The sequence below is a fragment of the Pinus tabuliformis genome, chromosome 5_1, assembly GCF_031772625.1.
Source record: "Pinus tabuliformis cultivar Carrire ecotype Pingquan chromosome 5_1, CPIR1, whole genome shotgun sequence".
Taxonomy (NCBI): Eukaryota; Viridiplantae; Streptophyta; class Pinopsida; order Pinales; family Pinaceae; genus Pinus; species Pinus tabuliformis.
This window is the reverse complement of record NC_142305.1, coordinates 290,911,545-290,928,011: the sequence shown is the minus strand read 5'-3', so window position 1 is coordinate 290,928,011 and position 16,467 is coordinate 290,911,545.

Sequence of the window (16,467 nt, the reverse complement as noted above, 5' to 3'; positions counted from 1 at the left end):
CTCAGAGTTTGGGAGTATAAAGTCCCACATTCCGTGACATTCAGCTACTTCTTCTTCATCATCGGTCTGTGAAGGTGTTTCCGCTTCCTCTTCTTCTTGGTCTGAATCAACGTTAGATATAACATTGGGTGGCTTTGATTCGGTTTTCTTAAAAGTCCTAAATGGTCTTTTGCTTGAAGTTTCGGCCACCTGCTTTTTAATCTCAACCATTTCATTAGACAATGTTTTAAGGACCTTTTGTAAACCTTCCATGTCATATGGGTCCTTTGGGGTTTTCTTCTTGGAATCTTCTTTAAATGAGACTTTTTTAGCTTTTCTATCTTCTAGAGCAGCTTTCTTTTCAAGAGCATTGATGCGCTTTTCAACGGCAAGTGCCTCTCTCATATTTTCAGCTAAGGTAGGTTTGCCAGCCCTGTCTACAAAAATGGCTATGTTGGCAGGTAGGGCAGTGATGTACCATTCGCTTCGGATTTGCTCACTTGGTTTAGAAGCGGTAGGGATTTTATTCAGTAGTTTATTAAATCTGGCATTAAACTCCTTTATTGGTTCCCTGTGCTCTATTCTCAAATTGGAGAGGTCATTTATTAAAGTTGCTAGGGACCTATCATCTCCATATTTGGTGAGAAACTGCTCTTGGCATGTATTCCAACTGGTAATCGAACCAGAGGGTAAGGAAAAATACCAGGATCCTGCTGATCCTTGTAAAGTGTAAGGGAAAAGTCTTACAACGACATCTTGCTCTGTCACTCCTTTTAGGTTAACTGCTAACATGAAGTTGTTGATGTGTTCTTCAGCCTGGATCCCATCATCTGGATTGAATTTAGGCAGCCATTTTTCGGGATCATTGGGTAGATCATGCAATGGTCCAGGCATGTTGACTGCTCCTGGCCTAGTCCATGGATCTGCCATTATAATGGCAACAGTGGTTGAGACTACTGCTGGGATTCCGGATGTGTTGGAAGGGATTGAAGATGAGGAGTGAATAGATTGGGATATTGAGGCTTCTGTTCCCTGGTGAACAACAATTTGTAATGGGGGAGTGGATGGTTGACCTTGCAGTGGAGAAAATGAAATGGAGGAGGTGGAAGAAAGCCCTTCACTATCAGATCCTTCAGTAATTTTCTTTGCCCTTTTCCTTTTCGGTAAAGGAAACTCAGTTGGTTCAATACCGAGTTTTTCACTCTGAAGTCTGGTGAGAGGGTGAGTGAGGTTGAACTGCGAAGTCGCACTGCTTTCTGATACCTCAGATTTCTGTGGTGAGATCGAGAAGCTCTGAAGTTTATGGATTAGAGACTGAACTTCAGGTGATTCAAGACTTAATTGTTCTGTGGTATGATGGGTTTGAGCAGTGGTCGTTGATTCCTCTTCTTCCTGTTCGGGTACCGGAGATCCAGTATACAAATGGGAAGGTCGAGGGGATTCGGAGGGGAAATTGCTCTTGGAATGGCTTATAGGTTTGGACTTATGTTCCATTCACAGCTGAGGCCCTCCTTCTAGCGCCAATTTTGTTGAGGCCTCGAAAATCGCTGCCACAACAAAGGGGAAACCACCCGGTCCGGAACCTTGAAAGCAGCTCCTTTTCCGTTTGGAATAGTGGCTCCGACTGGGGATAATGGGACCAGTTTCCCAATAATAGATAAAAGTGGGATGGATGAGTAGCTTATGCGGTAGGATAGTGATAAGCGAATAACTAAAACTATCAGCAAAATATATAATCTAATAATCTAATCCCGGGACTTATCAATCTTTCAAAGCGTAGCGTTTGATAATCTGTGCTTTAAAGCAGGCATATAGATGACTCTAGCACTAAAGCATAGACGTTTAAACCATTTAAAATTGCTCTGCATAATTAGTTATGCAGAGCGATAATAGCGAATTACTACACATTGACATTCATATCATTGCTACATGCATGATTAAAAGAAAGGCATATCACAAAACATCCAATAGTGGACTGAAATGAAAATTTGCTGTTACAGCGCATACATGTATTCAACAATAGCAAAAGATAATAACACAGTAATTCATATAAAAGGAAAGAAGACAGATGCAGATAAAAGTACCATGTAAGCTGCTCAACAATCCATTATATAAATCGCTATGTCGTAGTCCTTCCTTCAAACCAGAAAGCATTCCAAACAAGAGACAATAGTGCACAAATGCATAAAACAGCCTTCTCGTCAAATTAAGGACTATTGGTCGAGTTTCACAAAAGAATATAGGCTGAAGCACAGTAGTGCAAACTTCAGCCTTTAAGTCTATTACAAAATTTTACGACCCTTTCCAAAACAATGAAAGGGTCTATAAATACTATTCTAATCTAAATATCTAATCTAAATATCTAAGAAAAACTGAAAAACTATGAAATTGGCATCAATAAATATTTCTCCATTTTTCTTGGCAATCTGGCAGTCGGCAGCAATGCTTCATTCGGTGGGCTCTTTGCCTTTAAACCTCAACTGACATATCGCAAGCATGGGCTGTACTTCCGGTGGAGTGTTGAGACGCGACGTGAGCTGGGCATCATATGTGGCATCCTGAAAGTCGGGGATCAGGCACTTGAGAGCATCTGTTAAACACTTAAGAGCCGACCTTTGAGTGTGCGGTTTGATTAAAAAGAGCCAATATGCGTCGGAGGTTAAAGTTTTTACTCCAGCGATTAACTTCCTCTTTTCCTCCAGACCATGATAACTTGTTTGTTCAATCATGTTTGCCGTGGTTATGCTTCCAGGTGTACACTGAGAGATTATGTTGGTCCAATAGAGTGTGTTGTTGACCAAATCAATCATATTGTTGGAAATCATTTTAGATCTTGAAGCTGCTCTTTCCGCTTTCATCATCTGAGTATTCCATTCCGTGAAGAGTATGTCTTTGAATGGCTCATAGATCCTAGGCAAGTTTGCTTCTTTTCCCTCATCAGTATCTTGCCACTCAAGATATGAGGTTATGGTTTCTTCGGCCTGATCTAGCTCATTTCTGACTTTGTCAATTTGCTGACATACTGCTGCAGATGCTTCACATAATGGCTCAGCCTCAGTTAGTTGTTGGCACAAGAGTCTAACCTGAGAGATTAATGCATTGTTTATTCGAGCTGCCTCTGCTCTGAAATATTCGATTTTCTTAGTTCCCTTGATATCTTCAAGCTGTGCTAATAGTCGAGCAATTTGCTCATCTTTTGACTTTGTCATTAGCTCGTTTGCCGCTCTCAATTGTGCCAATGCCTCTGTTAGCTCCTCCTGCTTCTGGATTGCGCTCTGATCAATCCTCTGTTTTTCAGTCTGTAGTTGCTGGGTTAAGACACTGTTTGCTTGCTGTTGTGCTAGCAACTGCTCTTTTACCTGTGCTGCCTTGTTTTGTGCTTCAGCTACCTCTGCTTGCAATGCACAAATTTCCTGGTCCTTAGTCTTTAACAAAAGACTTACCTCCGATGCTTTATCAATAGTAGCTGCAGAATAAGCTCCCGCATACTGCGATAGCTTGGTTAGATCATCGGAGGGGTCCAATTCTTCCTTCCAGACTACATTCCCCGTAACTGTCTGCTCAGGAAAGATGGAAGGTTGATCAAGCCTTCGTCTCTTCCTTGAGCGCTTAACAACTGCTTTGTGCCTCGGGCTGTAGAAAACGTCCAGGGGAGGAATATCTTCCACCTAGAGCACAATCTGATCGGAAGGGTCTTTGGTGATTACTTCGAGCTCCTTTGAAATGGGTGGGCCGCTGGTTCCGCTTGGAACCTGAGAAGAAGTGGTGTTCGGAGTGTCTTTGGAGCCTTCCTTTCCACTGATAATGGAATCGAATTGATTCCATTGTTTCAGCAATTCAGGATCTATGGAGGTCTGGGATTTACTCTTCTCCTTTTCTTGTTCCAACCTCTTTTGCTCCTCCAACTCTTTCTGTCACTGTTCTTCTGACTCCTTTCTCTGTTTCTCTTCTTGCTCTCTTCTTTGCTTATCTGCTAATTCCTTTTTTTGCCTATCTGCCAGTTCTTTCCTTTGTTTCTCTTCTTCCTCTTTCTTCCGATGTTCCTCCATCTGCTTCTGCTTTCTCTTTTCTTGTTCCTTCTGCTTCTCTGCCTGCTGCTTCTCTTGCCTTTCCTCTTATTGTTTCTTTTGTTCTTTATTTATAACAGGAGGTTGGCTCGTCTGTTTCTGACCTGGCTCGCTTGAGGAGGATGCTGTGGTTAATGACAATAAATCTAGGGGCAGAGTTTGCAACCTCTGCTCCCTAAGTTTATTGAATTCGATTAAATTTTCATCATTGTATCTCATCTTGGCAAGCTGCTTGGTTTGGCCTATTGAGTCAGCTGCTACAAACAGGTCATCAAACTCATCTTCTTGATGGTCAATCTTGGTCAATTTGGCCTGTTCTAAGGCATTGTAGGCAGTTTTATGTGGATCATAGAGTCTGGCCGGCATAGTGGGCAGGGATAAAGCTTGCATCTTTGTTGCCTCCTTTTCTGCATGCTGAATATTATGCAGAGTAAAAACACCCATCCTCAAGGGAAAAGGGGGCCAGCCCCTCATTTTCTCTTTCTTGAGAGTTCGAGTGACACTTTCGGCCATGATCTGGTAGGACATTTCTCGGGCTAACAGCTTGTTTGGAACATATAGAGGGAGAACATGCGGTTTGGCTTGGCTTCCATAAACCCTAATATAGGTAAAATTCTCTTCTCCAAACCAACCTGCTACAGCTGGTAAGTCGAAGGAAGCGAGATAGGAGATTTTAGGAATAGGCCGATCAAAAATGGAATAATGAACGGGAAGCATAAAACCATTGCAAATTTGATACAAATGGTCCTTGTAAGAGGACTTCCACAATTTCCGATGATACAAATGAATGGGCAAAGGGTCCAACCGAGAATGGGAAACTCAGAGTTAAAGCATAATGTGTCCATAATGTAGGCACTATAATAAAATGGAGGGATTTTCCTTTCGGTGACCACAGATTTAGCTCTAAAATCCCGAACAGCTATAGTCAATTTATCAGAAAGAATGGTGGCCCAATCCATGATAAAACCATTAACAGCTGCTTCCATTAGGGGAACCATCTCTATATCAAAATTGGCAGAATCATGTAATCCCCATAGCCTACACATCATAATTCCCGCATAGCAATAGGGAGAAGCCAAGGAATCGACAGAGTACTTACCCGAGCTTTCGTGCTTGTGTTTGGCCGGGTTCTGCCTCCAATCCCGAATGGGCTCGGATGGCACTTCATTTTCAGCTGCAAACTTCTCCACGAAATCTTTGTTGTAGATTTTCTTTGGCTCGGGAAAATGATACATTTCCCTCAGATGCTCTGACTTGAAAGACCCGAAAATCCTTCCATCTCTTGTGTGGAACGTTTTGTCAACGATTGCAATTTCCTCAATTGCCCATCGCACTACATCAGTGTAGGGAAGGACTTGTTCTCTGGCCGCTATTCTGTGAAGAAAGGAATCAGCCAACTCTTTAAGAGTTGCATCAGACTTTTTGAATGGGTCAGCAGTAGCCACTATCCCTGAAACTTTTGGTTGCTCAGCTTCTAGCAAATTATATGTGCCTTGCCATGTAGTCTTGTTAAGACCAGTGCATGTAGTGTCTGAAACGAGGCCTTTCTTGCTATTTGCAGCAGTTTGACCTGCTACAGGTGTAACTGTAGAGCCCGTAGCCCTCTTGGATCTTTTTCCCATCATACTTGAGCTTCTCTCAAAAGACGAATTCTACACAATTGCAAGAGAAATCGTAACAACATAATAACAATGACGCTACACAGAAGGATAGATATATCATTTGAAGCGTGCCAAGATTAATTTAAAAAAGTGGCTACGGATCCAATTGCTGAGAGGATCTTGCAGATGCAATTAATGGTGATTTGAGGTCTGCTACCCATTAAATGTGATGATTATACCGTTATCTGGGTGAATGACTCACTTAAGCGTTCAACAGATATTCTGACAGTTAAACGCAGGTGTTCATTAATCGAAGGGGTAAAATCATTTAAATACACACGCATTACCTTATCCCTTGCATTAACGACATTTTGGGATTCGCACTTTATCAACCGGATATGAATATAAAATTAAAGCTTTGAGAGATGGCTTTTAAAAACTGCTGATCACCGATAAGCGATATCGCATCGCTTCGGGGAATAGGTGCTACACAATTATTACCAAAAGGTGGTGCCAACAGCCGATAAGCGATATCGCATCAGGGGTAGGAACCGGGTACCGTACCGAAGTATGTGGAATTCTGCCGACGGCCGATAGCGATATCGCATCGGGTTGGGATTTAAATCGTGAAGCGGTTTCGCATGAGGTATCACCGATAGCCGATCGCCAACGTCGCGTCGCGTCGGGACATGAGTTATGTGGCGTTAGTGGTGTGCATGTAACATTGCCGATCGCCGATAGCGATATCGCATCGGCGGAAACCAATATGCCATTTAAATGCATCTCTTATGTTATTGCGATATGCGATCTTGCGATCGCTTTATCGCAATAATAAAAGATTATTTATTATTTGAAACATTGATGTCCTCAAAAAGGCTTAAATATATGACAACTCATTTGATTATGCGGCCTATTTTGAACATACAAGCATTGATGCCAAAATTATTAAAAGGGACCCATTCCATATGTTAATTTTTTGAAAATAAGAATGATATGAAATGGGGGGTTGTTGTAGGGCACAACAAAATATTAAATCTTTTACTACAAGCATAACTTCAAACTCCGCAACATTTACTATCAAAACTTTAGACTTCTAAATAATTCATTTAGACTATAGCATCACTATAATCACATATTCATCATTGTTAGCTAGTTAAACATTTGCAACAAGTAAATCAATCAAGCATACAGGCCAATATATCCTCGGATCTTTTAGATCTAAATCTTCTAATTTCTCCCTAGTGCACACATGTTCTAGATCAAATCATTCATAAAAAATTCATTACTTGCACACCTAACACCAAGATCTCCATCTCTTTATATATATTTTTCCTTAGCCAATACCTTAGTTAAATCCCTTGGTAATGTCGTTACTATTCATTGACAGGATCAAATAACCATTTTTGTAACCATTACTATGGGCTAGTTCATGGTAATGACCCCTAGTATCCAAATTAACATGGTTCATATTCTATACATGACTTTTACCCATAGGACCTGCATAGGTACATGACCCTTCTTCACAGGAACCGTGTATACTTTATTAAACTTCACTAAACTGTCATCCATCTACCATTTCTCTGTCCACATCATCTGTAACGTCTATACCAATCTACATTAGTTCCATAGTCATCATATTATCATAATTTTGACAACAAGTACATCATTTTCAATCATGTTTCCATCAAGGAAAACACAACATCAAGTACATATTTATTAATCTAGTTTCCATCAAGAAAAACACATTATCGATAATGTCAACAATCTCCCCATTTAGACTTGACGACGACCACTTTGGTGTTTTGACACCACCTACAAATATACCTGAAAACACCAACACCAATTCTTCTCTTAAAACACACTAAGCTTCTCTCCAAGTAATCTTCTCTGAACACCAAGCTTCTCTCCCCATTTGACATCAAAGGAAAAGGGTTGATCCATGCTTAATTAAGTGCTTCCCTTGTAGTGCATATTGTTGTAGGTCTGATGATCTACGTGGATATTGGTGGCCACCCACCTATTTCACGTAGACCCCTCAGTCAGTTTCATTTGTTTCCTTGTTCATTTCAACATTTATTATTTTTAGCATTTTTTCGGGTCCTAAACTTCCTGAGAAATTTTGACCCCCTAAACAACATTATTTTGGGGTCCATTGCAGGATCATAGCTATAGGTAGGGGCATGAGGCGAAACCTGTAGTACTTGATGAGACCTTTCCAACACAGTATCATATGTGCAAAACAGAGATAATATAACCAAGTTATGACTCCGGGAAGTTGGGTGCCCAACTAAACCCAACGATGCCCACAAAATCTTGGTGTTACATCTCGTGGGGTTAGGGTTTTGGTTGTTTATGGTTTTCTCATTTTTTCCAATAATAAATAGGCCCTTGAGCCTCATTGTAAAACAATTTAGAGGCACGTAGGCACCACATTTCTTCTCATAGATAAGCTACCATCGCCCGAGCTATCTTATTTCCATTATGTTTGTAAGTATAGTTCAATATTTTTCTATTAATGAAATGAAGTTTTTTTCTGCTGCATCTCTTTGTTTATGATTATATCTATAATTTTTTGCATTCCTATTTAATTTTGGATCAGTGGTATAAGAGTGATCTTCTCTTTCCCTATTTTTCTATGCATGTCCCCAATGAGGTCAGGGTATAAGGAGTTAGGGCTTGATCTAGTTGAACCATTGCAAGATCAACCTCGTAAAACTCAACGACCTCCCATGGTGGAAGAAAAGAAAGACGAAGGGGTAGGAGATTCTTTCAAAATGTTACTCGAGGAAACCCTTGAGCGATAGAGCGACGTGATGATGGATAAATTTGCCCACATCCTTTGATGACTACCCACAGGCGATGCATCTTCATCCAGTAGCCACTATGGAGAAGCCACCCCTTTTAAGGTACAAGTTAACTTCGATATTCCCATATTTGAAGGCCTGATAGATGCAGAAACCATAGCTAAATGATTAAATCTATTGGAAAGATATTTTTTAGTTCATGACTTTTACAATCGGGAAAATATTACTTTTTCACTTCTCAAAGCCGCCTCACACGTCAAGGACTGGTGGGTAACCTACTGTGAACAAAAGGATGAGAGTGAACCCTCGTTGTTTTTAGCCACACCCACTTGGAATTATTTCTGAGATTCCATAAAGGAACAATATTACCTTGTCGGGAGCTATGAAGACAAATACATAAAGTGGACCACGCTACAGCAGGGAAGGGACCAAGATGTGCCATATTTCACAAATATTTTCCATACTCTTTGCACGAAGCTGGGTATCAAGGATACTGAGTGGAATTTGGTGCTCAAGTAACACAATTGTCTACACAAGTACATCTAGGACGAGATGGAGTTAATGGACATTTCCTCATTTGGCACAACGTATTGGTACGCTGTCAAGATTGAGAAGAAGTTTAAACAAAAGAAGTGAGACTTTGGATCTGCAAATCCAAAGCCAGGAAAAGGCACCCCCAAACCATAGAAAAAGGACTAGGCCAAGGTAGGGCTACACATGATAGTCCGCCAAAGCCACAAGCAAAGAAAAAAACCACGAAGGCAAAGAAGGACATGAGAAAATGGTGTGAGTTCCATAAGAGCTCCACTCACAATACAAGTGAGTGTCAGGCCAAGTAGTCACTGGTGGTTGAGTTGAAGGCTTCGGAATCAGACGCAGGTGTTGACTCTGAATTAGAACCTGATAAGGGAATAGAAAAAGTGAAGCAGATCATTAATGCAGAGCCTAGTTCCACCATGGCCACCACCAAGATCCAGAAGATTGAGCCTCAAGATCCAGAGGAGGGGGAATGCCTCTTCCACTCACATATGTGGGTGAAGGGTTCTCTGTTGCAATTCATTATTGAAAATAGGAGCCAAAAGAACCTCATTTCAACATAGGTCATGAGGCAGCTGGGCCTAAAGACTACAGAACATCCACATCCATACCCCATCGGGTGGCTTCACCAAGGACGAGATCTTCACGTGAGCCAATAATTTTTCCTTCCCTACAACATCAAGCCCTTCACGGATGAGGTACTCCGTGATGTTTCTCCTCTTGAAGTTTGTGATGTATTGTTAGGACAACCATACTTTTGGAAGTGACATGTTGTATATGTGTCTAAACCTCACTCTGTGATTATTACTTTGTCTAATAAGTTGTACAGGATACCGGAGGTAGCCCCGCCTACCGCCATCTCTTTGATCATTGCAAAGCAATGAAGTAAGATCATTTCCTAGACTAGGAAATTTGTTTTCCTTATGATTCGCCCCTAGGGAAAGAAGAAGGTTTTAGCAACAGCTTCCAAGCAAGGTTGCTCTGCACATCAACAACAGATGGACAAGGTCGTGGAGGAGTACAGGTATATTTTTGCCTCACCCACAAGAGTACCTCTTCACTATCAGGTCAAGCACTCCATCAATCTGACCTCGAGCGTTTCATTTCCCAATGGACCAATCCATCGACTCTTTATTCTAGAGAATTATGAGATCAAGAGGAAGATTCAAGAAATATTGCAAAATGGGTACATTAGGCCAAGCTCATTACCTTGTGGGAGCCCGATTATATTGGTACAAAAGAAGGATGGGACCTAAAGGCTCTGTATTGATTATCGGGCGTTGAACAAGATCATTTTCCATAATAGGTAGCCAATTTCGTGAATTGATGACCTTCTGGACTAGCTCAAAGGGGCCAAATATTTGAGCAATATTGACTTGAATTCAGGTTATCACCAGGTTCCTATCGAACCCTTCAATGTGTGGAATACTACCTTCAAATCCAAGGAGGGCCTTTTCGAATGGTTGGTCATGTCGTTTAGATTGACGAACACCCCTCCAACCTTCATGAGTGTGATGGATGACATCTTCTGACCCTTCACCAATGCATTCGTGGTGGTGTATTTATATGACATCTCGATCTTCATCTAGAGTTGGGAACAACATCTCCACCATATTTGACAAGTTCTTCAAACCTTGCGACAAAACAAGTTGTGTGCTAACTTGGAGAAATGCACCTTTGGCCTAACCCAGGTTCAATATCTAGGATACATTATTAATGAGTAGGGTGTAGATGTGGACCCATCGAAAATACAAGTCATCTGGGATTGGCCATCCCCAACCACTCAGAGCTCCGCAGCTTTTTCGGTCTTGCAAATTTCTACCGTAGGTTTGTGTTGGGGTTCTCTCATATCACTTGGCCTTTAAGTCACATCACCAAGGTCGGAGCAAAAGAAAAGTTTTTTTGGTTGGAAACCCAACAAAAATATTTCTCTGAGTTGAAGAATCGACTTTGTTCTGCACCAATTCTCACATTACCAGACCTGCAACAACCATTTGAGATTGAGACAGATGCCTCTGACTATGCTATTGGTGCGGTTTTTACTCAAAATGGGCATCCAATGGCTTACGACAATGAGAAACTTTCAGACACAGTCCAAAAGTACCCCACTTATAACAAAGAAATGTATTCCATTGTGCAGGCTTATCATCAATGCAAGCATTACATTCTGTGGAAGGAAACAATCATCCACACAGACCACTGACCTCTACAGTTCATACAGACACAAGGGAAGTTGCAAAATGATCGCCATCCGAAATAGTCCAACTATCTGCAACAATTCCATTTGAACATTAAGTATAACAAGGGAAACACCAATAATGTCGATGATTGCCTCAGCCAACCACCGGTCATTGTGCTGATCACTATGCTCGACTTTTGTGGACATGAGACATTGGGGTGGTCACATCTTTACAAGAGCAATCCAGAATTAGACAACATATACCAGACACTCCTGGAAGGGAAACAAGTTCCAAAATTTCACCTTCAGGATGCAATGTTATGCCACCTAGGACACATATCTTTTCCTTCAAGTGAATGTGCCAATATGATTTGGGAGGCGCACTACAGTCGAGTCACTAGAAATGTTGGAGTAGAGAAAACAATGGCGGTATTGCAGAAGTATTTTTATTGGCTGAAACTTTGTCAAGATGTTGGGAAGTACATTAGATCCTGCATCGCCTATGCCATTTCCAAACCAACCATTAAGAAGCAAGGCTTGTATACTCCTATACCTACTCCTAGTCGACTTTGGGAATCTGTCTCCATGGATTACATGTCGAGCCTTCCTTCTACTAAGCACGGAAACGATTGCGTTTTTGTGGTCATCAACATATTCTCTAAGATGTCCATCATGGCGGCCTGCAAGAAGCGTATCACAATTGAGGCCACTGCTAAGCTCTTCTTTGAGCAAGTGTGGGTACACTTTAGGATCCCACAGTCCATTATCTCAGTGATCTGAATCGGATCCATAAACGACTGTCATAGAACCGTGACTAAAACAAGTCAAACAAATCCTTGAAGAATCCAAACAGTAGTCGAAAACACCCTGAACCAGTGGCCATGGTAGCCGGCGTGGAACGACGAGGACCTCAGTCAAAGCACGCTAACCGAGGCCCATGGAGACTGCGCAGGAGGTCAAAATAGCCCCTGGGAGCCCCGGATCGGGAAAAGGAGCTGGTTTTCGAAACAGGGCCGAAATGGTAGGGCTTAAGCACTCGGTCACATCGAGGAGCCAGAGGACCGTGGGCAGAAAAAGGAAGAAAAACGCCAATGTACGACGGTGGGACCCACGGCCTGGAAACTGGCGGTTTGATCAGGGCACCCTTAAACGATAAGAGGTTTTGGAGAAAGCAGAGCGATCACAATCAATGATCGACGCATGGCAGCAGAGAAGAGAGAAAAATTGTAGCGATCGCGCATTATCAGTCGAGCAAGTCAACTGCGCTCGATGTGCGAATGACGTTGGATCCGGAGGAGCCCAGATTGGACGGCTAAGATTGCGCCCGATAGACAGAGTGGAATTGACAGGGGATTAAGCCGCAATTTAAGAGGATTTGGAATCCATTGACCGCCACAGTGGAGAAAGCAACAAATTGACAAGAAGGCTGGCGCAGTTCCGATGGAGACACGTGGCTATTTCCTTAGTGTTATGCTGATGCCGAACAGGGAATTCCAAGCACACAGGCGACAGGCGAATCGATGTAGGAAGGAGAGGAAATGAACAAACACGGAGGTTGAATGGCTAAAGCCATGAGTAGAGACAATGAACAAGAGATCAGAAGGGAGATTCAGATCGAAGAGTCCAAGCGACCAAGAGAGACAGTGAACAGTGAACCCTGAGAGGAGGACTGAGCACAGAGAGCAGTAAAGCCAAGCAGAGGAGACAGAGGGCCGAGCTGACCACAGGCAGCATCGAGCACCAAAGAGCTTGAAGAATCAAGCCTTCCCATAGAGGAATCTGTCCGGATTGAGCATCACAGTTGGCTCTTTCCACTGTAGACCGAGAGTCACAGAGCTGGTAGGAAGAACAAGAGTCTATGTACTCCAAGTGGCTTGGGGAATCCAAGAACCACCCTGCCAAGCAAAACCTACTTCAGGAGAACTCATATTGAGACCCTGCATTTGTAATTCTCTACTTAAAGACACAATAAGACAAGGCCACTACTGAGAGCTAGATCAGAGATGTAGCCCTGGCGAATAGGGTGAACTCCTTATTAAAAATTCTTGTGTCTTTGTATTGCTTACTGTATTTCTCTGTTGTATTTCCATGTAAAATGTCTGTGTATTGGCAATCTAATCGATCCGTTGTTTCAATAATACAGAACACACACCAGCACATGAGTCTGTAATACCTTTTGTTCATTAAATCTTTAACTGGGGTCACTAATAGGGTGATTATCAGATCACTCAGATTAGGATAGTAGATTCCTGAGTGCATTTTGGTCAAGTCTCTAGTTGATGATAGATATAAAACATACTAAGTCCATTGATTTCCATCCCCAAACTGATGGCAAAATAGAGTTTGTCAATAGGATGATCGTACACATTCTGCGCATGTACAACTCGAAGAATCCACACACTTGGGATGAAATTCTCCCCTATGTCCAACATAGCTACATCAGATCTCTCCACAGCTCAACAAGCCACATCCCCTTTCAGGTAGGGTTGGGATTTCAGCCATTATGCCCCATTGATGTGGCCATACCATTTGCAACCACTCAAGTAGATTTAGCTCGCGTTCAGTCTGAAGCTAAAAGGGCTAACAACTTCATTGAGTGCATTCAACACATCCAACAATAGGTCCATGATATATTGGACAAAGCCAATGTTAAGTATACTCAGCACCATGATCAGCATCGAGTGTCCCACAAGTTCCAGGTGGGCTATAGGTTTTAACCCCATAAAGAAATTACCTGCATACGAATTCTAAAACACAGAAAATAAACAATGCAAGAGCATAACACATAAAACACATATACAGAGAGATTTTCCCCTGGATCCCAAAACCAAGACTATCATCTTGATTTTTCATTATGTTCCTTTCAATGTTACAATACGTATTTATACATGTCGAAGCATCCAATACCATGGACCGAAAACCGTCGCGTCCAAAACCATGGACTGAAAAACATCACGTCCAAAACCATGTGCAAAGAATCATGCACAAAACCATAGGTAGGTCCGCCCAACATACTATAGGGTCCAAAAACAAAATTCCCAGGGCGCTACCCTGGACCCCAAACAGGGGGGGTTACCACCCCCCTGTGACCCCCCCGCCCCCGCTACACAATCGCCACAACAAAGGGGGTGCTCTGCCCCCCTCTGACCCCCCGGTACACTACGTGGTCTAGTCATGGAAAGAATATAACATAACCCAACATTCTCCCACTTGTTGTTTTCTTTCCACAGGGGGCCACAAGAGAGCTAAGTCATTTATCTAGCCTTGCAATGCCCATTGTTTCTGTACACCAAGAGAACTTCTCAGAGCTCACAGATTTTGTCAATGCATCTGCAGTATTCTTCAAAGTGTCTACCTTCTTCTTCTATCATATCCCTCACAAAGTGATACTGAACATCAATGTGCTTTGTCTTTGAATGGCAAGCAGGGTCCTTTGCCAAGAAAATTGCACTTTGGCTGTCACAGTCTATCCTTATAGCTCCCTGTACTAACCCCATACTTGAACACAATCTCTGCAACCAAATTGCTTCCTTGCTTGCATGAGTGGCTACCATGTATTCTGCCTTTGTAGTTGATAGCCCCACTACAAATTGTTTCTTACTCATCCAACTGATTGCACCTCCAAATAGGTTAAACACATACCCACTTGTAGATCTTCTCTGATCCATATCTCCAGCCTAGTTCGCATCAACAAAGCCACAGATATCCAAAACTTTGTCAAATCCTGGTATTCCTTGATAGCACAAACCATAATCACTAGTGCCATGCAAATACCTGAAAACCCGCTTCACTGCAATCCAATGCTCCTTCCCTAGTTTTGACATAAACTTGCTCAATACTCCCACTTCATGTGCAATGTCTGGTCTAGTACAAGCCATCGCATACATCAGGCTACTGACTACACTTTCATATGGAACACGAGACATATCCTCTTCCTCTTCTTGTGCCTTGGGACACTGTTGAGTAGATAACTTTACACCTACAGGAATAGGAACCTTCACTGGTTTACTATCCTACGTATTAAACCTCTACAATATTGTCTCGACATACTTCCTCTTTGCTCGATCTCTTTTAATTTCCATGCCCAAAATATAGTTTGCAGCACCAAGATCTTTCATGTCAAATTTGGAGGACAATTGGGTATTCAAATCCTCGATAATTTCTTTGTCATTTCCAACCAGGAACATATCATCCACATGCAAGACCAAATAAATAACATGGTCACCAATTAATTCAAAATACACACATTGATCTGCTTTGCTTCTGGTGAAGCCAAGTCCCTGTATAAATGTATCAAATTTATGATACCACATCCTTGGTGACTGTTTTAACCCATTCATAGACTTCTTTAACTTGCATACCAATTCTTTCTTATCCTTCACCACAAAGTCTTTAGGTTGCTTCATGTAGATCTCCTCTTCCAGATCCTCGTGAAGAAATTTTGTCTTCACATCCATTTGTTCTACCTCAAAATCAAAAGCAACAACAACATATAAAAGTAATCTAATAGAAGCTACCTTGGCAATAGGATAAAAAATATCACCAAAATCAATTCCCAGCACCTGAGAATAACCTTTTGCTAGCAACCAAGCTTTGTATTTCTCCACCTTTCCTTCTGCATTTGTCTTCTTCTTGAACACCCATTTGTTGCCAGTGGGTTTCCTTCTAGCCGACAACTCCACCAGATCCCAAGCCTCATTTTTGTGCAAAGATGCCATTTCATCAATCATGGCCTCTTTCCAGAGTTTTCCATCCTCTAAATCTACTGCTTCCTTCACAGTTCTGGGATTATCATCAATAATAGATAAAGAAAATTTTGAACATAAATTATATGGACTATACCTTTCTGGCTGCCTTCTTTCTCGAACTGATCTTCTCACACCCAGAGTTTGTGGCTCTTCATCTTCTAATTTGTCCTATGCTGTAGAGTCTGATTCTTCCTCCTTAATCTCAAACTCTATCTTCTCAGGCTCCTTTGGTTGGACTTCATGTTTAATAAAATCTCTCACCTCTCTGAACACCACATCTTGATTGTACACAACCTTCCTTATTACTGGGTTCCAAAGCTTATAACCCTTTAAACCATCCTTATACCTAATAAATATGCACTTTTCATATTTACTATCCAACTTTGTTCTTTTCTCCTTTGGAACATGTACATATGCATCACATCCAAATACCCTCAGATGTGAAAGAGAGGGTTTCTTCCCAGTCCATACCTCTTGTGGAGTCTTATCCTCCAACGCTAATGAAGGTGATCTGTTGACCAGGTAACATGTTGTCTCCACCGCCTCTGCCCA